Here is a 25,771-nt window from a genome sequence, read left to right as displayed (position 1 = left end):
ACCCCTTAGTGACTACCAGTGGAATTGTTTTTTATATCTTTGAAAAAATAATTAACAAAATAATGGGAAGCTGGAATGCTGGGAAGGAAAATGCCTACTTTGATCATCATAATTTTTAAGAATGCATCTGGGCTTTAAATAGACCCAGTTTGCATCTGAATGCTTTGTTCTAAAGGTATTTATAAACACACCACACACCCCAAAATTGGGGATCCCTGCTTTATTCCAAATGTTGCAGATGTAAAATAATATGAGAGACAAAATTGAGACAATGGAGATTGGACAGAACAGTCAAGTCCTAATACTATCTTTTGGATCTACCCTTTTAGGACAGGTCAAAGCCCTAGTCCAGTCTGAAGATTCAGAAGGATATTATGGTTGATCTTGTCAAAATCTGTTTAAAGATTCAGGAGAACTACAGAGTTGCTTTCCAACTGCCCGTTCTCTGAAGTAATATACATCACAATGACCAGCAGCTATTCTATGTTTTAAAATTAATTCACTGTTCTTCTGTTACAATTTTTTTGGTGGATCTATGATATGCTTCCTGAATAAAGATTGCATCAAGATTACTGTGGTAAAAAAGGCAAAATTAAGAACTTTAGCTGATTCAGTCTTTGCTGGAACAGAATGGAAAATTGTTTATTTGTCATACCTCCTCATCCAGCCCAAGGCGATGTCTAATCAGCCATATGTTGATTAAACGTGCAGGTCATACCACAGAGCCAGTAAATGAAGTGTGAGGAGAAACCAAAATCCTTTTAAAAAAGGATCCCAAGGCTATGTTTAATTGGTTGGTCTTATTACCTTGAATTACAACTGCAGTATTGCTACATAAAAAAAAAAAAAAACTGACTCAGAAGGTTTAGGCAAACTAATAAAGGAAGAGACAGTCTTTCAGATATCCTGGCAATTTAGAATTTTATATATAAAAACCAGCTGGGCTTGTAAATAAAGAGAAACCAAGGACCTTAAAATTATGGGGTTTTAAAACAAGCTTTGTATGAGTTGTTGGTTAATGGTGATCCTTAAAAGTTGAGTAAATAAATATATAAAATTATATAATGTGCACCAAATATACAATATGTTAACAGATTATGAATAGCTATTAAAAAACTGCACTTGGTCAAATACCCAGGAGGGCATGATCAGAGGAGGTTATTCCTCTCCCTAAACAATATAGTGGCTAACAGTCAAAATAAAGTGCATATCAGTCTTGCACTGAACTTTGTTGAGGTGCACTGATGCTTCTCTACAAAGCACTCTACTATGCTGAGCAGTTTACTCTATCTCCATCTACTGTGTGTGAAAGTCAAAAGGAAAATCCTTGACTGAAGTAGATTTTTACTGAATGAATTTCAGAAAACACACTCAGTCAGGAAGTTCACATTGCTACTTTGGAGAGGGAAATCACAAGAGTATTCAACCAGATGCATTTACAATCTCCCTTCATTTTCTCACAACCTGGCATAACCAAACGTATGTTCATATAACATGGTATAGCCGAACAAGTAAAAAACATTGTAGCTTAAGCTGATGATCTTGTTTACGCCACATGTTGAGACAATGGCTGATTTCTTACAGTATGCTGGAGCTCAAACTACCCAATCCCATGTTTACCTACTCTAAGTAGTATGTAAACTCAGCCATAATGGACAAAGGTCAAGAATAGAGATGGTGGAGGTGTTAAGAGTTGGGTGAGCAGACTAGGAGGTTTGGTTGGAGACTGGCACTGGAGCAATGGAAGCTGCAGAAACATCTTCAGTCTACATCAGGTTTCTCAACCAGGGTTCCATGAGAGGTCATAGGGGTTCCCTGGGAGATCGCAATTTACTTAAAAAGTTATGTCAAATTCAGGCAACTTCACATTAAAGAGGTAGGTTTCATTCTTTATTTTTAGTTTAAGAACACTGTTAATGCATATACACAGGCCTACACATGAAACGAATAAAATAATTTTGTAACTTCTGGCCTATATTTGAGCCTGAATGTACAGGGGTTCCCCGAGGCCTGCAAAATATTTCAAGGGTTCCTCCGGGATCAAAAAGTTGAGAAAGGCTGGTCTACATAGAGCTCACACAAAGAATTAAAAGTTATCTATCTATCTATCTATCTATCTATCTATCTATCTATCTATCTATCTATCTATCTATCTATCACATTTCTTCACTGCCCATCCTGGCAAGCGACTCTGGGCTAGTATGACTAACTGCTGGATCATATATCCCATCTCTTTGCTAAAAGAATCATTGGTTGAATACATTTTTTTTCTTCTGTAACTAACACAATATATTTGGCAAAAAACATTTTTAAAAACTTAAAAAGAACAAAGAATAACTTGCTAAAAGAATCAGTGTAGCAGATGGGAAGAAAGGAAAGAACTTAGACACTTTTGTTATTTATAATAACGGAACTGAGTTCACTCAGCTTGAAATCCCTGATCCCATTAAAAAACAAGCCTAAACCTTCTTTGAAGTTTGGGCCTAGTTTATAATTACCCCCTCTCCTACAGCATTTCCTTCTAGATTATTATATAGGATATAAGGATATGATACCATTCAAATGATTGTACCATCTAACAATGACACAATTTTGTTTATATAAGGTTCATTATTTTATATGTATTTGTGGAGTTTCTGGAGAAACAGGCAGACATTTAGCAGGCATAGCTAAGTTTGCATGGAACTGCTGTGCTGGGAAAGGATTAATCCAGGATAAGGCACCATAGTCCACAAAGATACCAGTCCATTCTCAGAACACCTTCAAGTCCTGTCAGGTGCCTTGTTCCAGCTGATGTTTTAAAAATATTTCATTTTATTTTAATTAAAATAAATGTATACAAATCTGGCATTCTACAAATCAGAACAACAAATTGTAGGATCCTACTCATTTGCAGAAATGTCTTTGAGCCCCACCAAGGCCCACTGGTATGTGCAGAGCATCCTAAGGAGCTAATTCTCCTTCTGATAAATAGGTGTTGTGTCTGGCCTTGCACCCTGTATGTAGCAACTGTTTTGTGAATAGGCAAGGAAGCAGTTTTAGGAATGTGTACTCAAAATTCCAGATGTATGGATGGTCCAAACAGGCTGTCTACCTCTGGATTAATCTCAGAATATCTGATTAACAGAGAACACAAAAGGCTCGGGAACTCTGCTAAAAATAGTACAAAACTGAAGTACAAAACTGAAGTTGTTCCACAAAGATGGAATTCAGGAAACAGTTTAACCCATTGTAAATTGAACCATAGTTTACTCATCCTAAATAGTTATCAAGGGCAGCCTTGCTCCAAAAAAGACACGGACTCACTTAGAGGGTCTAAGGATTTCCGGCTTTATTGGAACAGAATGCATGCAATGAAAAAGACGGGAATCCTTATGTGTTGGCAGGGTGTCCTGTTTATACCCCGGTGGCAGATCTTGTCCTACTCCACCCACTGTTGACCCTCGAGCCAGGACCGGATGGGTGCTTCAGACTGTGATGCAGCTGCTGATGGGCGATTCCGGCGATCTCTGGCGTTCTCCTTTGTTTCCTCGCCTTCGTCCGGTGCAGGTGCGTCCCTCGGGGTAATGGGAAGGCGTTCCCCCAGTCTTTATATGGATGCCAAGTCCGGTCTGAGGGGCGTTTCTATTATGTTGGTGATTCCTTTATGGATATGGGTGCTTGAGGGATATGTGAGTGATTAAGGGATTATGCTTATCCCTTCCTCTTTCCTAATGTGCATGTTCCCCATTGTGATGCACATATGCCTTACAACGTGGAACATGACAATAGTGTGGGTTTGCAATTAACTACAAGGGCAAAGTTCATGCAAAACACTGACTAAAACGTGGTTTGTGGCTAGTTTGTGATTTAGTGTACTGTGATTCAGTGAAGAAGGCCCATTTTTTTGAGTTTCAAAATGATGAAACTTGCTCCACTTTACCCACTGCAGATGCCCATGCTAGAAATTTAGACTATGCATTATCATTGCTGGACCTGCAACATAGTATTGTCTATACTGGCATTTTCCTGGATGTTTTTCCTAGTCCTGCTTGGGAATGTCAGTGTTAAACTGGGGGAGTTTTTACTGCTAAGTTTACAGTCCCTCATTAAATTACAACCCCTCTCCTTACTTATCGATGGGAAAAGTAAAATGATGGGGTGGGGGAGTAAAGAAGAGACAATAACTGCATCCCTACTAAGTTGCTTATAGTCATTGTGGGAAATCCCACAACTGGGATATGAACGGAAGCGGGGGACAAGCTGGTCCTACATGTTGATTTAAGAAAACTACAGGACTTTATTAGTTGATTGTGTTTTTTTAAACATCTCTCTGAAAAGTTATTTTCCAGATAAATTAATACAACATGATTCAAAGAAAAGAATACAGAGGTCTTAAGCTGAACAGAGTAACACATGACAGAGAAGGAGAATGAAACATAATTTAATTTGAAGAAAGAACAAATAAAAATGTAGCCATGATAGTTAAAATCAGCCTTTTCTCACCTTCAGATATGTAAGACTGCATATCCTATCACCCTGGTAAATATTATAGGGCAGTAGCCAACATGTATAGAGGTCACCAGGCTGGGTCAAAGGTTCATTTAAGTAATGCTAATCAAAAACCTCAGAAAGAAAACTAAAGAGAAATCAGTAAAACAACCTTAATAATTTGAATAGTGTTTTTTTTTTCCTACCAGTGTGTGGAATTAAAAGTGACAGTTGAAGGATTACATTAATTAAATCTGTATTTATTAAATGAAGCAACATTCTCCATATTAAAGGTTGAAAATCTGCAGGTGATAAATAGACAAGAGTTCCATTTATTAAGGTCTCGGCACTAATGGAAAAACAGAACACCATGAAGTCTAACCCTTGGGTATTAACAAAGCAGAGCAACCATCTACTAGGAAAACATTAGAAAGATTTCCATATCTCCAGCTAAATTAAGTTCATATACATATATTAAAATGAACAAAAAAGTCAGTTTGAGATGAACTAATGCAATCTCAAGTAGACTTGGACTATATAAAACCAGAAATTAGAAACTTAACTATGATCAATAATGATAATGTATATTATCACACACATGCGTGTATTATCACACACACAAAAGAGCATGGTCTACATACCAAGTGTCCCCAAACTCTCCAGCTCATTAAAAAAAATGTTATTTGTAATAATACTACAAATAACGTTGACCACTTGGATAGTCCCATTGACCCTTGAGGGTCAATATTGACCCCTTTGGAGAACTCTGTATTATACCAAGTCATGTTTTGCTTATCCATGGTTTAATGAATAAATCCCACAAAGAAACAACATAATGACAGCATGTTGTACAAACCACATTGCTGAGAAGTTTCATAAGGCAATTCAGTTCCAAAGCAAAGTGGGCTTTGCTGCTTCTAGGCATTCCATCTTCCTCATCTAGATTTGCATTCTACTTAGGACAAAGCAATAGTTAATCAGCTGTTTCTCAGATGAGAACTCCATATGACCATTCATTATACGTGTATCCTCTGCTGGATACAAGAAGTTTCTATGGATGGTGACTCAGCAGCCAGTTAAATATTGAAGGTGAATCTCCTACAGTCTGAGTAAGCAGTTTCAAAGGGGGGGGGGTGCATCTCCCAGAGAAGACAGACTCCTCCCTTTTATCTCAGTAACTTGCTGTTTACTATTATTGGTCTTAGAGGAATCAACTTCTTCTTCCAAAAGGAATCCGATCATTTGGGCCTGAAGACTAAGGAGAAGTTCAGATACAAGATGTATGAGGCAAGATGTAAGCAAATTCAGCTTGCGGCATAGCACAATATTGATACTGGTTATGGGCCAATAACTTATTTTTTTAAATTCCTGGATGTTAAGCCAACATAGAATATATCATTTTCTTACTTATTTTATTCAGTTAATATGGCTGCTGATTCTAAAGTGACTCTTGGTGGCTATCAGTGTTAAAAACAGCAAGACTTACAAATAATTAAAATCTAGGAAACAGATAAAGGAAAAAAGCACTCACACATACCTGTAGCACTGGGGTCAGAATTCACTTCATGTAAATGTAGCCTTAAATCTGATCTTACATCCTGATCCTTTATTTTTTTAGTTTGCTAAAACAAAATAGGTCATTATTGCATTGGTAATCCACCTTTGACCTGATATATTTTTATTTGCTTTTTTACAATCCAGCCAAATTGATACAGGGAATTAACTAATGGTTAAACTGCCATTAACTAATGGTAGCCATGATTTCATCTGAAGTGCAAAATTCACATTTTTAGGTATATACCTTGAGCTAACAATAAATTGAGATAATCATTTTGTGAATTAGAATATCTCAAAAGTACAGTAGTAGAGTAATACCTTTATTATGAATAACCAAAAATCCAAGTCCAGAGAGTTAGCTCTTAAGAGAACAATTAGAACTATTTTATGGAACACTTTCCCCCTTATAATTAAGGTATGGATTAATTCTACAGTAGATAAGAAGAGAATTTCAGCCTCTGCTTGCAATCCATTATTCATCCATAGTGGATTTGTTCTCATAATACACTGCCTCATGAGTAACTAAAACAGGGTTTATTGCATTTGAGCCCACAAAGCATCCCCAGAGTGAGTGGACTATTGCTTCTCTTTTATCTTTTGGGATGATTAGGGGTGATAGGTCTTGCAGAAGGTTATGGCACCATTTCACCATTTAAAAGCCAAAAATCTCCTAAAAAGAGCTGAAAATAGCCCCAGCTATTTTGTGACATCTTGATCCAAGATGTTCCCTGCAACCATCAGTGGGGAAAAAGTGTTCTCTATCAGCCAGAAAGCTGCATATCAGTAGATTAATGGATTAACTGAGTAGCCTGAGTCTGATTTCCAATCACATTTTAGAGAAATGAGTGTCTCTCATGTAAAAGAAATAGAGCAAGGACCAAATTTTCTTCAAAAAGATAGTACAATAGCTAGAAGTTGTTGGTCTTCCAGGATGTGGCTTCCAGCCACTACTTGTTCTTGGAAGTGCAGATAATCTCACTGCTCAGGATACCTGGAGTTAAATGTCTTAACGGGGGTAGGGAGCTGGTGACCCAATCTGTATCTGCTGGCTATTCTAGTTTGGCCAGGACAGTTAATAGCTTGGACAGTGACATCCTGCCCAAAAATCCATGCTGGACAAATCCTGATTTTGGAAGAAAGACCTGAAGAATTGACACCATAAGCTGCAACCATCATCATAGTGTGACCCACCATATGCTCACTGTTTGAGATGGTACTCAGCATATCTCCCAAATTCACAATACTTTTTCATTCAGTACAATCCAGTTATACCAGAAATAAGGAAAGGAGTAGACCTTGTCTGGGAGGAGAGCAGGTTTGAGTAGCGGCCAGCATATTATAAATGAAATTATTGGCCACAAGACAGCAGATGGTATAGTGTGCAATCTGAGCCTTGGATAATGGTTGCAGAGGAGTGAAGAGTCTATTTTTAGAATGCCTTTATTTTTAAAATCTGCTTATTGCCTCAGACCAGAGCTTTTCTAATTTAGAACAGAGTTTTCATTTTCAAAATCTGTTTAAAAGTATTCAAGTCCTCACTCATTCCAACAGTATTTTATTGTCAAAATCTTATTGCACTACTGCTGTATGCTCAAACAGATATCCAGGCAATAACATCATGAAAGTACATTTCTCATATTCTGCAGAGGGCAAGAAATTTCAGAAGCCAGCCAGAAAAGAAAACATGGGTGATTTTTGTGAAACTGTCCTGTTCAGACTATGCACCAGACAGGTTCTCAATGAATATTCTTTATTAAAGAACTATTTACAACAATTCAGTCTCAATATGCAAAATCTGGTCAAAGGAGCTCAACTGCCCACCAAAGGCAAGATGCGAACTCCCACTGCAGTTAGACTGGATGCAGTGAAACCAAGACTGGAGACAACAGTTCTTGATCTGGAACAATACTGGAACAGCACTGGAACTAAATCGCTGACTCACTGTATCTGGAAGCAGGACTACGAGCAGCATACAGGGATGAGCTGAAGACTTAAAGCAGGACTCAAACTTGAAGCAAGACTGTACTTGGCTGGGGTTTCTGGGATAGACTGGGTACTCGGAACTGGAGCAAAGCTGGACTTGGCTGGAAGACCTGGACTAGGCTGGATCCTCTGAACTGGAGACTTGGAGTAAGGCTTGGAACTTGGAACAAGGCTGGACGTGGCTGGAAGCCCCAAAGTAGACTGGATCATCTGGACTGGAGACTTGGAGCAAGGTTGGAAACTGGGAGCAAGACTGGACCCATCTGGAAGCCCTGAATCAGGCTGGATTCTCTGGACTGGAGATTTGAAGCAAGACTGGAAACTGGGAATAAGAATGGATCTAGCTAGAAGCCCCGGACTAGACTGGAACACAGATCCAGGACAAGATAGGGTTGCAGTACCTGAACACAGCTGAGCACACGAAGCGCAGTTAGACTGGAGCAAGGACACAAGGTGGTGCTGGAGTTTCGAAGTACAAAGAAGCTGCTTGGAAGATCACTGAGTTTCAAGGCTGGAAGCAAGACTGAGACTGCTGGGCTTGGCGGCAAAGGATCCTGGATGACAGCTGAAGCAGGATGCAATCCCTCTTTGGAGCGAAGCAAAGGCTCTGGTTCTTCCTTGACAACAGATGCCATCTCTGATGCTGGTAGGGACTCTTCTGTGGACGCTGCAGACTTGTAGGATCGGTTGTCTCCAGCAGCTAGCTCTCTGCACGGCTGCCTTTTATACCATTCTTTGGCACACTTGGAGCCTCCTGCAGCCAATCGGGCTGCCTTCTCCTTCGCACGCTTTTCAGCCCATCTCTGATGTGCGCTGATTGGCATATTCAAATCCTCCTCCAGATCTTGCCCAATCAGCATCGTGGATTCTTCCCGCTCTGGTGAGTCATGCTGGAGTTTCGTTTCTCCAATTCCAGCCCAGTAAGTTTGCAAGTCCTCCTCTGACTCAGAAATAGTTTCATTTTCCGAGTCAGAGGCAGGCTTGGTTCTGACAGAAACATCCATTTGTGTCTTCTCAATATCCCATGGTTGGGATTTTAAATACAAAAAATGCAGGGTTTATAAAAAAGTGAAAGGTCCCCTGTGCAAGCACCGAATCATGTCTGGCCCTTTGGGGGGACGCTGCTTTCACGAAGTTTTCTTGGCAGACTATAGCGGTATGTTTTGCCATTGCCTTCCCCAGTCATCACTTTCCCCAGCAAGCTAGGTAATCATTTTACCGACCTTGGAAGGATGGAAGGCTGAGTCAACCTGAGACGGCTACCCTAGAATCCAGCTTCCGCTGGGATCAAACTCGGGTCATGGGGAGAGTTTCGGTTGCAATACTGCCACCTACCACTCTGTGCCACACGAGGCTCTTATAAACACGAAGCAGTTTATAAACTGTTCCAATTGAAACCTACTGTGGATGGTGTACAATTACCCATCTTCATACATTCAGATCATAAGGAAAATGAAATATATTTACTATCTTGTTTTAGAGTATTTAGTGTCTTTCATGCCAAAGAAATTGTGTGGGGATCCAAGTTTCTTCAAATTGACTGTAAAACAACTGTTGGTCTTCCAGGATGTGACCTAAGCCTTGAAGCTACTAGGTGAAGATAATCCTGTTGCTCAGGACACTTGAGTTAAATATATAAATAAGTCAAAAGGGGAACACAAGGAAAAATGTAAAAATTAGGAATCAGCAACATGACCAGAACAATGCTAAGTAAGAGCACCAGTTTCTTTTGGTGGCTTTTTTGGAGCTGGGTGGGAAGAAAGGGAGAAAAGGGCCCAGCCCAGTTAGTAAAACAACACCAAGTTTATTTAGCAGTTTTTCATTCTCTGGTACTGTTTCTTTGTACAGATTATATCCTAAAAATCAGCATATAAATACTTGTAAAAATAAATATACCGTGCAGACATTAAGTAGAGGTTTTTAATCTATTTTAGTTACAGAAAGTACAGAAACAGGGCAAGCAATTATCATGGATTAATTAAGAGAAAATAGAAATCAGCTAGGAAGCTTTAAGCTCTAGGGTAGTATTATGCACCCAGTGAACATGCTCTGGTTTAATGCAAGGAAAACTTTAAATTAAATATATTTTTAGATAATAAACACCTCTGCAAGGAGTAAGTGAATAATCATAAAAAGGTAAAAATAAACTCCAGAGCAGTTTCAACCTTTTTATCTCTCACCTACGCCAGTAATGATGAGGAGAAATTGTCATGCTGGATTTATTGAGGAAAGAGACATGCAAAATAAGATAGGAGTGGTTAGAAGATAGATCATCATCATGATCTATTGATACTGTAGATCTCTGTGAGATCTCTATTTCAGGATTTTACATCTCTAGCAAGAGATATCATTTTTTTTCTCACCTATATTATGTTATTAAATGAATCTTAGGAAATCTTGGAATTATTTATATTGAAAGGATTGATGGGTCATTTTATCTTTGCTACTGAAAACTAGTTACTTAGCTCAGAATGATGCTTCATTTTTAAATGTACATTTAATTGTAAGTATACACTTCCTTTGGCCTTCACCAGAGTTATGGATGCTGGAATGCTGCAAAGTAATGTGCTAGTCTCCAGTAGCATTTTTATTTTTTCAAGATTTCCCCTGGGCTTGAAATTGTCCCCATATGCTTTCTCAGAATATAAAAATGATGGGTGGCCATGGGGGTCATACAAATGTCTGACTTGTGTTAGACATTGGGATGCCCACATGTAATGGCAGTGTTTCTTGTCATCATGCACTTTGGCAGCATTGCAGTTCCCTTTAGACACCACTCCGGGTGTCTACAATTCATCACTTTAGTTTGAATTGTATCACCTGCCCAGAAAAAGATCAAAGATAAAGGTAGGAGGGAATATTCTGTTGGAAGAAAAGCTATAGATGAGTCTCAAGTAGTATAGTAGTCAAGTAGTATCGTGGTCAGCTTGTAGTATGTAATTGGTTCTATCCCTTGGGGCAGTGATTTTGTGAATGGGCAAACTGTATTCCAAACATAACCCTACCTCTACATGGTTGGAGATGGAGCTCCCTGGGATCATGAATCTTGGGTTTCTAGTAAAAACCAAAATATATTAGATAAATCTACTCATTAATGGAATGAGAGACAGCATAAAATAGGCTTTGTTTGCATGATGGACTAAGTCACAAACAAACAAGCCATATTTTACCAAACTGTGTGGTATGAACTCAGCCTGTAGTTGGTTAATAGTTCAATGTGCTCTGTGGCTCCCCAAAATGAGATCAATTTAGTAACCCATGGTGGTGACATACATGCTATAATAAATTCTATCATCATTTTTGTATTGTGACAAGGTATAGTAAAAAGCATTCATTTGTATGAAGCCATTTTGGTCAGTAAGGGGAGAAAAAGGAGGAATGTTTAAAGGGGCTGAAGCAAGATTGGACAAACCACTGAGCGCACATCAGTACAGCAGGTGAATGAGAGCAAGTTTGCGTACATGGACAGGGCAGGGCTAGAACAACATGACCATCAAGAACGAAGAACATCAATAAAGTAGAGAAAGTAATTGGATGGAATGTCATCAGGACACTGCCTCATATTGTGAGGAAGAGTGACAGAGCAGTAAGAAAGACAGCATTTTTAAAAACACAGGTATTTGTTTCTCATGAGAAAAATATTGAAGCCAAGATGACTGAGATGCTTTGCAGGGCTACTGAAGTGAAACACCAGATTCTTCTAAAAGGAGGGGATGAGTCACAGATCTGCACTGCTGTAGTCAGAGAGAGAGAAAAAAGACTCCACCTGCAACCCAGGTACAACTTATGGACAACTTAATCTTCTCCATCTTGCTTCACACTCACTCTTGGGCCATTTACGCAATGTGACTGACTAACTGACCAGGACTTAATGTTTAGGATTACTTAGATTTATTTAAAAAACAAAACAAAAACCCTTTAGTAATGCTTTACAGTTTATACCATCTGTCTTACTTAAGCCTCTCTATATTCTGCATATGTTTAATAATAAAAGATGTATAAAATGAGCAACTATAGACCAGACTCAAATAATACATCTGATCTCCACATAGAGGTAGAAATAAATAGCCTGTTCTGAGGTTGTGAGATGGTACGGGTGGATGTATAAAATTTTCTGCCTTGTCTGTTTGCTTACAAAAATACTGTTGTTGATATAACTCAGTTTCCTTCTCCAGTTCTACTATCATTAGATAATAATATTATTCATCGTCGGTAATATCTCTGCATTTTCATGTCTGGAAGCCTTTGAACCTTAATAAGAGCTGCATGCTAGAAATTTTGTTCGTTTATGGTACTGCAGTTCCATGCTGTAGTCATATTATTTGGCACCATAGGTAGTAAATAGTACAATTAATCGGCCACTGATGACACATCAATGTGCCAATGTGCTATCTGTGTGAAAAACAGAATAATTAGAAACTTCTGTATCTTCTTTAGAATACTGCAGATCTGTATTCATATCTCTTTTTCATATCTCTTTTTCTGATCTTACTGAGAGTTATTATTTTCAGTAGCATAGAGTCCCAGTTGTCACTGGAATAGAATACAGTACCAATGTTATATCCAACTGGCATGCAAGAGTGTGCTTCAGGATGGGAACATGAAGTGTATTCTTTCCAAACAACAACCCCAGAAAGAGGGTTCACAGCTAAACTGTTCAGTTCAAGACAGAAGTTTTGATAGATGATAAAATAGGGCAAATTCCAAGTCCAGCTAGGATTCTGATAGTGCCTGAATTGGTCAGAACAATGTGGAGCTCACTCTGTAGGTTGATAAGGACAGGCTGAGCATGTAATCCCAGACTGCATCTCAGTCTGAATGGCCATCTCTACCTCCTTACCTCTTTTGAGAGAAGCCTATCCAGTTAAAGCAGCCTTCAGATACCTGTTTTACAGCTTCCATAGCAGTGAAGATGTCCAGCTGCTAACTCTGAAGGCTTTCTTTGAATATTCTCTCAGAACCCACAGCCTTATTCCCTGAAGGTGTAAAGTCAGACTTGAGATCTTGGCAGAATGGTGCTGGATCAATCATTATACTATCTATCTATCTATCTATCTATCTATCTATCTATCTATCTATCTATCATTCAAATTTCTATCACCACCCATCTCCCACCAAAAAGGGGGACTCTGGGGTGATAGAAGACTTTACAACAGTCCTGCCTTGACTTCTAGTATGAGAGTTGCCTTGCTTGCTTCTATGACTTTAGCACCAACTTGATCTTCAGAAATTACCATTCCAGTGCCACTAGATGTGAGATCATTTCTCACTAGTAAAAAGAAAAATATGAGCACACTTAAATGTGCATAGCAAGCAGCAGTTAAAATATAGCCAAAGAGACCAGTTGAATTGTTAGCATTCCTATCTAGTAATGAATGATGACTTCTGCTATATCTATTGCCTTCCCAGGTATGATTCAGAGTTCTTTAACATCAAAGATTGGCCCCACCTTGGGACTGATTCTGGACCTGATCAGTCTCACAGTGTAGTTTGTTTCCTGGAGCTGAATCAATTTATTTATCCTGCACTTTAGTAGAAACTGCTGCAAAGCTGATATTTTCATCTGAATTGATGCACTTCTGCAGATAGTGTGGAATTCTGTAGCTATTCTCCATTTCTCTTCTGTTCCCACACATGGAGAACCACACATTAATGGAACTTTGTAATACAAGTTGAGCATATGTCTAGGCAAATGAGAAGAGAGAGAAGAGGAAAGACAAAACCAAAAAGGGGCTGAGGGATACTTCAATTTACAATTTATTGAGATACGGACATACGATGGCAATAAAAGGGACCAAGCTTATTTAATTGTTTGGCAAAAACATTTAAGCATAAAAACAGGATTTAAATTGGGGTACATAGAAGGCTTAGATTAGAACAAGAAAGAGATGTAGAATTTAAAGCTAAATGTCCAAGTGAGGGTTTGCGTCATTACACTTTAAATCTCACAAGGGCTTTTAAATGCAACAGATGAATAGTAGCAAGATAATTGCAAGAAGAACTTTGGGAGATTTGAGTGTTTCTGTTTACATTTTTTTTTACATCAACTTTCCGTTGTGTAGCTTCCCACCATAGAAACTTCTTGGACTTCTTTCTTCCTTTTTTTTGAAAATCAACAAGCAGGTGCATAAAAATATATGCATTTTTTAAAATCATCCACCCATCTAAAGGATGGCGGAACTTAGCATTTTATGTTATTTGCTTTTGTTTTGTGAAGCGAGGAAGATGGGATTTTTACCCTCAATTACCTGTGACAGCACAGGAGGCAGGACACTGAGTGGATGATATTCCTATCAATCAGCTAGGGTGAGCAATGGTTGGCTCATGGTGTTCCATACCCGTTGCGGTTCAAAGTCAGCAGGAAGGAAGACAACTGGGTCAGAGTCAGACTGCTCTGTCACATAGTGGGGAGCAGAACTCCTGTTGGTGGAGATGCTTTCCAAGTTTTAGTGCGGAGACTTACCTAAACTTACATTTACTTTATAATGTTCTTGCAAAGAGGCATGTCAAATTAAGGTATAACAAAAACAATAAAACCTCTATTTGTATCATGACAGTGGGATCAAAGTAATAATTTTAAAAATGTCTCAACTTGTTTAATTATATCTGACATTAAACTTTAAACTTTCTGGGAACTACTATGAAAATTAATAACTCTAGGGAGTCTCTGTGCACTGGATGTCTTTTATTGCAATAAAACATTTAGAACTAGTTACACATATTCATATTAAAAAGTATATTTAATTATAAGCAACACCTGTGGATTCTGTAGTATGATGTTCTAAATCTTGCAGGCTATGAATAGCAACTTTCAACATTTATTGTGATTATTGTTTGAAACTCAGTAGATTACCTGTTTCCAGGCCAGCAGGGAAGCCACACATGCTTTATTTCCTAAAATCTTCATGAACTTCATTATGCTTTAGATACTCAGTTCAGTGGTCTTGATCCTATCAAGTGTACAGCTAACTAGCAAGGCAGGGTAAAATTTGAAAAGAAAGATATAGGGTGTCTATAAGGAGATGCAATATGATAAGTCCTGCTATACTGCCTCATCCTGGGAACAATGAGTGAAGAATGTCAGAAGTGTATGCCAACAGTATATACTTCTAGCAGGGTCACCCAAGGCGTGAAGGTCATTCCAGCTGCCTAGCTAAAGTAAGCAGGCAACAGTGATATAGGATGATGCTGGAGGGGATGATCACTTTATGGTAAAGGCATTATTTCATGTTGTGTGGGAGAAAACAATAGTAAATCACTCCTTTATTTTACCAAGAAAACCACATGGATATACAAGAGAAAGCAATTGATGATATAGCGCTGGATGATGGGACCCTGAGGTCAGATGGCACTCAACAAGCTACTGAGGAAGAGGCGAGGATCTTTTGGAGTACCAGTTGTATTAATGACATGGCTAGGTGTCTTTGGGACACCTAGGTGCTGATGTTGACAGCAAGAAAAGAAAATCCAAAGCTGCAAAAACAGAATTAAAGGGGGAACATGGAACATAAGAAGCATGAACATGGGAAAGCTGAAATAAATTGACTACACATTGACATGTTGGGCATCAGTGGATTGAGGTAGACTGAAACTGGACACTTTCAGTCAGAACTGTCAACTGATCAGGACACAGAAAATAAAGAAGGAGCAGCATTGCTTTTCATACTCAGGAAGTATATACTGTAGGAAAGACCTTATTGATAACTAATAACAGTATTTGGGTGCAATGCAGTCAATGACAAAATAATATCAATTAGACTTTGTGGACAAGCCTTTAATATAACAATTGTCAAACTCTATGCTCCAACCACTAATGCAGAAGAAGAGGTTGACAAAATCTGAAATCAACAGAACACACAAGCAAGATTTGCTGCTTGCAGTTGGAGACTGGAATGCCAAAGGTGGAAATAGTAAGAAGGAACTGTATGGCCTAGGAAACAGAAATGAAGCAGGAAAACCACATCAGTTTCTGCCAATTCAATGCTTTCTTCATTGCTAACAAAATTTTCAAACAACCCCCCAGAAAACTATGAACATCACCAGATGGAGTACACAGAAGTCAAATTGATTATATTATGGTACAGTGGGGTGGAGGAGCTCAGTTATAGCATCAAAGACATGGCCAGGAGCTCACTGTGGAACAGATCATGAACTGCTCATATGCAAGTTCCAAATCAAGCTAAACCGGGAGAACAACACATTAAGCATGTGCCATCCATTTTCAAGGAGAACATCGGGAATCACTTTGAAATCTTGAACTCATTAATAGGGAGCAAGAGGAACTGTAGAATGAAATTAAAGAAGAATGAATGTGAAAAGAGACTGCCAAAGGAACTGCAGAATGAAATTAAAGAAGAATGAATGTGAAAAGAGACTGCCAAAGGCCAAAAAACTGAAGAAACCGAAGTGGATATAAATTGCAGAGAAGAGAAGAGAAGAGAAGAGAAGAGAAGAGAAGGCCAGGAAGGCAAAAATCTCGAGGAAAAATGTAACAAAGAGATTCAGAGAACTGTTAGAAGAGACAAGAAGCAGTATTACAACAACATCTGTAAAGACACTGAAGATGGAAACAGACACAGAAAAACAAGGAAAACCTTCCGAAAATTTTTCAAACTCAGGAGGTTCCAACTTCAAAACGGTATTGTAAAGGACACCAATGGACAAAGAGTAACTGAATGATAGTTACTATTACTATAACTGAATGATATTACATAGAACTAATGAATGCAGAGTTCTTACCTGAGGCACAAATGACCAGGCTGAAACTATGTTTTGGGCACATGATATGAAGGCCTAGCTCACCTGACAAGTCTATAATGCTGGGAAATATGGAAAGAGAGAGAAGAAAAGGATGGTCAACAACAAAGTGGATGGGCTTATTTACAGCGGCAAAGGGTACAGTATTAGGAGAACTAAAGGGCCAGGTTGGAGACAGATCATCCTGGAGCACTCTATCCTTGTGTTGCTAAAAGTCAACACCAACTTGAAAGCACATAATCAAATGTGATAAGGTAGCTGTTGATTTTTGAATAGTTCAGATAATATAATAACTTACTAAAGGCAAAGGTTAAATGTGGAAGATAGGGCAGTTCAGAAAAAAATGGAATTTAATATTGGCAAATATGAAAGCTTACAGTGAGTAAGGATGTTTACATGTACTATGTTCGGTACTGGTGAGACCCCACCTCAGGTACCGTAGCTTTTCTGAGCATCACACTTTAGAAAGAATTCGGACAACCTGAAACTTGCTCAGTTATGGACGTTCTCTGGGCTGATGACAGTACTGTTTTTACTAAATCCAAAAGGAAAAAGAAAATCCATTAAACAAATGCAATTACATGAAATTTCATTCATTCATTCATTCATTCATTCATTCATTCATTCATCATATTTATATATCCACCCATCTCACAAAATGTGACTCTTGGCAGAGCACAATAATTTTTTTAAAAAAATAATATACAAAACAACAGTTTAAAAAATTAGTATTACAATTTTTAAAAGGCAAGGAGAGAGCAACAGGTATTAACAGTGGAACCACCTCAACAACTCACTAATCCCTTGGGGCCTCCAGGCCTGATGACATAGCCAAGTCTTGAGGGACTTAGGAAAAGGTAACAGGGATGGAGCCAGACTGACCTCGGGGGGTGGTGGGTATGATGTTCCATAAGGCGGGCACCATGGCAGAAAAGGCCCATCTCTGGGATTCCACCAGACGTAGCTCTTTAGCAGATAGGACCTGCAACGTACCTTTTCTGCCAGATCTGATGGGATGGGCAGATGGAATTGGGAAGAGGTCCCTCCAATAACCTGGCCACATGCCATGAAGGGCTTTAAAAGTCAAAACCAGCACCTTGACTTGGGCCCAGAAGCAAACTGGCAACCAAGGCAGCTTGTGGAGCAGAGGTGTAATGTGTATCCTTCTAGGGACACACACAGCTGTCCCTGCTGCTGCATTCTGCACCAGCTAAAGCTTCTGGATACTCTTCAGTGGCAGCTCCATGTAGAGCACATTACAATAGTCCATCCAGGAGGTGACCAGGGAATGAGTGACCATGAGCAGAGCCTCCCAAACTAGGAACAGGTGCAACTGGCACACAACGAAGCTGTGCAAAGGCCCTCCTAGCCAGGACTGCTTCCTGCTCTTCAATCAGGAGTTGTGAGTCCATAAATAAAGCAAGATTTTATATATAAACATATACACATATTTTATATATAAACATATTTTATATACATTAATGTATAAAAGCTACTATTCCAGTAAATCGGATGGTGATGAGAGTTAAGGGGTAAGCAGATAATTTGATAGGACACCTCAACTGACACAAATATATAGTACTGTAAATAAATATTATTGAGTCAGTGTTGCTATTTTCATGGAAAGTGTTGCTAATACCTTGAAATAAATTAAGTGATCCATCATTAATTTTTTTTAGATTATATATTGAATGTTAATGTCTTGAATGTGAATCCAAGCCTGTAGTTTGTCTTCTGAGCTCTTATTTATTATGGATTGTGTTTGATCCATCAATTGCTATTTAGATTTTATATTATCCTATGATTGTGATCTCTGAACTCCATCCATGTTTCTGAATAGTATTTCTTTCTGCAAATGCTTTCTGTCTCTTATGGTTTGACTATAGTAAAGCAACCTCTTATTCTTCACTAAATAATAGTTTTAAAGCAGAATGGTAATAGTGGGCTTAGCTTCCCAATCATAAGATATGTACTGTCAATGTGCACTGTACATCACAATGTTTCACATGCCATGGTGCTGATGCGCGTTTATGGTGGGAGGGAGCTGCTGTGAAACATTGTGCCAAGCTCTGTATCTGTGGAATGTGTTTGGGTTATGTGGTCTACTCAAGGACTTTTCCCGCAGACCATCAGGAGCCATTAGGAGCACCTGGGATTGTGAGCCTGGGAAGATTCTACGGGGGGAGGGATCTTGTTTGTACCGAGGGTTTTTGAGTTTGCATTTGGCGCGCTTTTCCCATTCTCAGCTTTCTTTGTGATCCTGCATACTATTCTTTAATAAATCAGATATCTTTATGAACCTGTTCATGAGTCTGATGGTGTTTTAGGATAGGCAATCATTACATGTACAAACTAATTGTAAAGTATTCCTTGGTTTATAATTGGGAACAGTGCCTACACTTAGCATAAAATTATCTGTGGTTCACAATTTCAGATATTAAAACAAATGCCTGATCTACAGTATATCCTGAGATTTCAGTTATATTTTCATGTGGAAATGTCCTTTTTGCAAGTAGCAAGAAAACAGTGTTGTGGTTTATTGACTTCCTCTCTTTTATACAGGAATGAGAGCTATAATAACAGTATTTTATGCCTTTAAGTTTAGTGTGACTCTTGTTGGAGATGTATAAAAAAATTCACATCTCTTGATGCAAATGGTATGTTAGAATCAAGAGTACAAACAAACAGTCCTCTGGTGTTCTGCCAAGCTCTGTAAGGAAACATTTTATGCTGTGAAACTATCTATTAATAATATGGCTGCTTAACAGCTAGATATCAAGTGTATCATATATAAAAAGGTGCCAATTCAACATGGTAGTGATAGATCATATTAGCTAAAGGGGAAAAACAGCTCTGAACAGCACAAGATTGAAGCCCATAAAAATGGGCATGAGGGTATGACGTATACTACCACTAACATGAACCTCATTTACTCTTCTAGAAGCTTTTTTCTCTTTTCTAAGGGGCATTTTTTTGTGTGTGTTGACTCCTGGGGACTTCCTGGCCAGTCCCTGTACTTTTCTTGGCAACATTTCGGAAGTGGGTTGCTCTTGTCTCCTTCCTAGGGCTGAGAGAGAGTGACTGGCCCAAGGACACTCAGCTGGTTTTGTGCCTAAAGGGGGAGTAGAATTCATGGCCTCCTGGTTTCTAGCCCCGTGCTTTAACCACTACACCAAACTGGCTTTAAGGAGCATAGAAAACCATAATTTGGGGCAAGGAATGGTGTTACATCAAGCCTCAGAGCCAAGGTAAGTGACTTTTTTGGTGGCCAAAGGATAATGTTAACAGTGTTCAGGACAGGTTATGGTGGGCAAACAAGGATACAAAGTGAGAGGGCTGTGTCCCATACATGGATGAGTCTAGGACTATTTCCTGGAATGTTTGGGGATGGGGGCTGGGAGGGGGGAAGTTTGAATTATTTTTGCTTTTACTTTGTACTATAGTAAGATTGGTAAAGGGTTTATACTACAGTTCTTCATATGCTTCCTACCTCAAAAAAACAGGAAACCACTCCACTAAGTTTTAGCTGGGATAATTGGAAGTGGTTTCAAGAGGTGCCTCCCCCTCCCACACACAAAATAGTGTTGGATTCTGGACCTTCTGGGGCCACAGATTGTTCATGTGTATAACTCCCTGAACACCATATGGGAAAAGCTTCAGTATATATAGCATTTTCTAATAAAAGCCAACAGAATAAGATATGACAAAGCTAATTATCAAATCTCAGTTTCCACATGTTTTCAGATGATGATGCAGTCCAGAGTGTGCCATATTCTTTGTTTGTTTGTGTTTACAAAACCAGAAGTGGACCCACTATGAAGGAAGAGGGAGAAGGAAGTTAGCTCTGTGTAGGAGAAGCGATACCAGCCAGGATCATCTAGAGGTAGGGTCAAAAAAATCTGATGGCAGCCATGAGCATGAGATTGAAGCTCTACCACTTTTTTACATGCATCATGATGCATACAATAAAGGAGTGGGGTTTCAACTTTGTGGTCATAACCATCATCTTGACCTTCTTTTACCATCCCCTGTAGGACACCCCTGATTGTATATTCACAATCATTATTCCATAAGAAAATGCAGTGCAGAGATGTCCTCTTCTCCCCATTAGGTCAAGATGTATAAGTTTTTGCAGAGTATGGATCATTTATTTAGGTTATTTATTCATTTAAATTATTTATATGTCTCCCTTTATCCTACTAAAAAGACAAATAATAAAGCAGCTGAATGAGTGATGAATGAATGAGTAGATGACTAAATAAATTGATTAATAAAATCAAGTTAAGATGCCTGAATACATTAAAACAAAATGTGTCTGGCACTGGACAAATTGCCATGAAGGTATGGTGAACTTCTTTGGGGACAGCAGTTCCATAACTGATGATCCCTAGCAAAAGGGCCCTTATTTTTTTTGTGAAAAAGAGGAGACTGGGAAATGGAGCCTCCTCAAGGATTTTGGAGTAGAGAAAGATTGATATGGAAAAGGTTTCCTTTCAGGTAATTATTTAGAGCAGAGTTTGACAACTCAAACCTGTAGGATGCAAGCAGCCCTCACAGTTCCCAGGGCTGTTCTGATGATATTTAGTGAGAAGTCGCTAAACTTTGGAGCTGCAATTTCCTGCTGATTTCTAGCAGACCAGCAAAGAAATTTTCAGTGTTAAGGATCTGGACAGATCTAGCTTAAACAGCTCTTCAAAACCAGAGAACCATGTAGCATCTCCAAAGGTTAGGAATGTAGCCCAGAAAAATTGGCTCTATCCACTTGCCTGATCTCATGATGTCAGCAGCTCTTGCCTTCAGCTCCGACTGTCAGAAATAATAATAATAATGAAAAAGTTGTTTTCCTGAGGTTTAAGGCACACAAAGGTAATAAATCATACAAACTGATATCAGCAGGCACCTTTTGTATCTTCTGGTAACTCTTTATAGGAGATCTGTTCTAATACAATGCAGGCACCATGGTTATCCTATCTGCAACAATAGTCTACTTCCAGTCTCCTATGGCTTTGGCTGTTAGGGCCCCTTAGTTTCTGTTCCTAAAAACCTATCTTGGCTTTTGCTTGGCCTTGAATTCAACCAATGCAAGCAGTAACGACAAAGCGCACACACACATGCACACACATGCACTAGAGAGCCAGAACTTTTTTTTCTTTTTTTTAGCTTTATGGGATAAAGGATGCCCACCCATCCTTTATATCTCATTCAGCTGCAATTCCATATAAACTAATGCTGGAAAAGAATTAGTTAGGACTTACTCCTCAGTAGACTGGAACGGAGCTGGAGTGTTAGTAAAGCAATGTGATATAATTTTGGAAGAAAACGGAAACTTAGCACATTATATCTTGCAGTGGTAAAAGGGTGGTAGCCCTTTGGAACTTTTGTTTATATTGTCGCAGTACATAGCTGGGTTAACCAAGCAGAGCTCTGGACTGTTACTATTCATAGGAATTATGCAAAAGTATCCTGAATATTTCTTTCATTCTTCAATTCTTCTACATGAATTTAATCTCTGGAAAAGGTTTGTTTTCAATTATAAGGCTTATGGTGCTCTGCTTGCTTCAGGGATTTTAATCACTGAAATCCTTCAGAATAAGGAGAAACCTGGAGAAGCACTTAATTTCTTGTGGCTTTTAAAATACTTCTAAAGTTGCTGGCAAGCTTCTTGTGAATGGTGTTTTGTCATATTATGAAGGAAATCATAACATGACTAATATTAATATGATTTGCAGTCTGGGATCCTGCAAGAATATATAACTGTACCCAAACAAGTAAGATTTGGCCCTTCATGCAGAATCTAATATAAACACATGAAAACACCTGTTTGCAGTAAGTCATTTTCTAATCATTATGATGCATGCCCTACTAAAGGCTCAAATTCAGAATGAGAACAGATACTAAGTACCCAGAATCCTCTACTTGTGGGGTTCTCAAACTATGAGTTGCAATCCCCTGAGTAGTCACAATCAAATTTGAGGTTGTCACATTCTTTTCCACTCTGCCTGGATGCAGACGGCCTTTGCTGAGCTGTTTAAGTTGGACCAGGTGGGTGTGGGGTTCAGGTGCCGAAGCTCTCCTTCAGTCTATTCCTGGGTGCCACCCAGGGCAACCCAGTCAGGATCATGGCACAATTGTCTAGTCTCACCACCCTCTTCCAAAGACACCTCTTCCTGAACTTTTTCCTGGGTCATGGCTTTGAGCTTTCATGCCCACCACAGGCCACCTACTGTATGTGTGCTGACTCCTATTGAGAGGCAATATCCTTCAGCAAGTAACAGAAGAGATTAGCTCTTTGGCTGTCTGGAATGGGAGTGCAAGTTGAACACTAGGACTCCAGAATATCTCGTTGTCTTCATGCAAAACCTTTACACAGGTCAGGAAGCCACAATACGAAGAGAACATTGTCATTTGCTAACAAAACAAAAATTGAGCCAGACCCACCAAGTTTTGCCAATGAGGTCCCATGTACCTTCTTTCTTTCTTTCTTTCTTTCTTTCTTTCTTTCTTTCTTTCTTTCTTTCTTTCTTTCTTTCTTTCTTTCTTTCTTTCGAATTGTTTGAAATATGAATTGTAATTTTAAGAACATACTACTTTTCATTAGCATGTTGCTAAGTCATAAATAAACTTGCTATCCTGTCATTCGTTTGCCTATCAGACCAGACCATGTATATTTTTTCTATAGGATAGATCAGAATATCACCTTGAGGGCAGAGATAGAAAGTTTTGGCTTGACAGATGCCCCCCCCCCCCAGTTTCTTCAGAATCCCCCTCTGACATCATAGAGGAAAGAAAAGGGTGTGGATCCATAGACACCTGTTTGGATATGTCAGAAAAATTTTTGGCTCTACAGGATTAACATTCATTTCGGTGAAAAGAAATAACCTGAATAGTCCCATTCCCCCCAGGGAAAGGCAAAAATTGTGGAAATGCCTCTCTTCCATATGTCTTCCCAGTTTGTCACTGGCAGGATTTTGGATTTCTTAGTGACACCCATATCTCTGTTTTCTACAATATAAGGGACAATCACCCTACCTATCATTTGTAAAATTATTCAACACATTGCAGATTACAGTGTTTCCTATGGTTATGAATCTTTCTAGTCTAAATTTGATAATACATACCTATTTTGATCTGGGAAGATAGGGAGTGGGAGCTCAGTGGCAGGGCTTCACAGTAGCAGCTCCATCTGTCTCAAGTAATCTATTCCCAGAGATTCCCTACAATGTTAATGTTCAGGAGTACCTTGAAGACCCCACTATTTCAAGACAATTATTATTAGTATTATTATTAGTATTATTAAATAATAATTGTGTATTCTTTGCATACTTCAGCATAAGATCGTTACCTTGTTGTGGTGCTGGAGCTTGAGCACCTCAGTGATGCCATGAGCTAAACCGTGAAGGGCCACCCAAGACGGGAAGGTCATGACAGAGAGATCAGACTAAATGCGATCCCTGGGGAAGGTAATGGCAACCCACCCCAGTATTCTTGCCGTGAAAACTAAATGGATCAGTACAACCAGAGATATGTCAGTATACCATCGGAAGATGAGACCCCCAGGTCGGAAGATGGTCAAAATGCTACTGGGAAGGAACAGAGGATGAGTTCAACTAGCCCCAGACGTGATGACGCAGCTAGCTCAAAGCCGAAAGGACGGCTAGCAGCCAACAGTGCTGGTGGTGAACGGCAAATCCGATGTTCTAAGGATCAACACACCATTGGAACCTGGAATGTAAGATCTATGAGCCAGGGCAAATTGGATGTGGTTATTGGTGAGATGTCAAGATTAAAGGTAGACATTTTGGGTGTCAGTGAACTGAAATGGACTGGAATGGGCCACTTCACATCAGATGACCACCAGATCTACTACTGTGGACAAGAGGACCACAGAAGAAATGGAGTAGCCTTCCTAATTAATCATAAAGTGGCTAAAGCAGTGCTTAGATACAATCCAAAAAACGATAGAATGATCTCAATTCGAATTCAGGCCAAGCCATCTAACATCACACTGATCCAAATATATGCCCCAACCACAGATGCTGAAGAAGCTGAAGTAGAGCAGTTCTATGAGGATCTGCAGCACCTACTGGACAATACGCCTAAAAGAGATGTTATTTTCATCACAGGAGACTGGAATGCTAAGGTGGGCAGTCAAATGACACCTGGAATTACAGGTAAGCATGGCCTGGGAGAACAAAACGAAGCAGGACATAGAATTTTGCCAAGACAACTCACTCTGGATAACAAACACTCTCTTCCAACAACCTAAGAGACGGCTTTCTATATGGACTTCACTGGATGGACAACACTGAAATCAGATTGACTACATCCTTTGCAGCCAAAGGTGGCAGACATCTATACAGTCGGTAAAAACAAGACCTGGAGCTGACTGTAGTTCAGATCCTGAACTTCTTCTTGCACAATTTAGGATCAGACTAAAGAGATTAGGGATGACCCACAGATCAGCTAGATATGAGCTCACTAATATTCCTAAGGAATATGCAGTGGAGGTGAAGAATAGATTTGAGGGACTGGACTTAGTAGATAGGGTCCTGGAAGAACTCTGGACAGAAGTTCGCAAGATTGTTCAGGAGGTGGCAACAAAATACATCCATCCCAAAGAAAGAGAAAACCAAGAAGGCAAAATGGCTGTCTGCTGAGACACTAGAAGTAGCCCAAGAAAGAAGGAAAGCAAAAGGCAACAGTGATAGGGGGAGATATGCCCAATTAAATGCAAAATTCCAGAGGCTACCCAGAAGAGATAAGGAATTATTTTTAAACAAGCAATGCGCGGAAGTGGAAGAAGACAACAGAATAGGAAGGACAAGAGACCTCTTCCAGAAAATTAGAAACATCGGAGGTAAATTCCAGGCAAAAATGGGTATGATCAAAAACAAAGATGGCAAGGACCTAACAGAAGAAGAAGAGATCAAGAAAAGGTGGCAAGAATATACAGAAGACCTGTATAGGAAGGATAACAATATTGGGGATAGCTTTGATGGTGTGG

The sequence above is a fragment of the Candoia aspera genome, chromosome 1 (genome assembly GCF_035149785.1).
Source record: "Candoia aspera isolate rCanAsp1 chromosome 1, rCanAsp1.hap2, whole genome shotgun sequence".
In the NCBI taxonomy this organism is placed as follows: Eukaryota; Metazoa; Chordata; class Lepidosauria; order Squamata; family Boidae; genus Candoia; species Candoia aspera.
The sequence above is the reverse complement of the archived record's forward strand: the minus strand, read 5'-3'. Positions refer to the sequence as shown.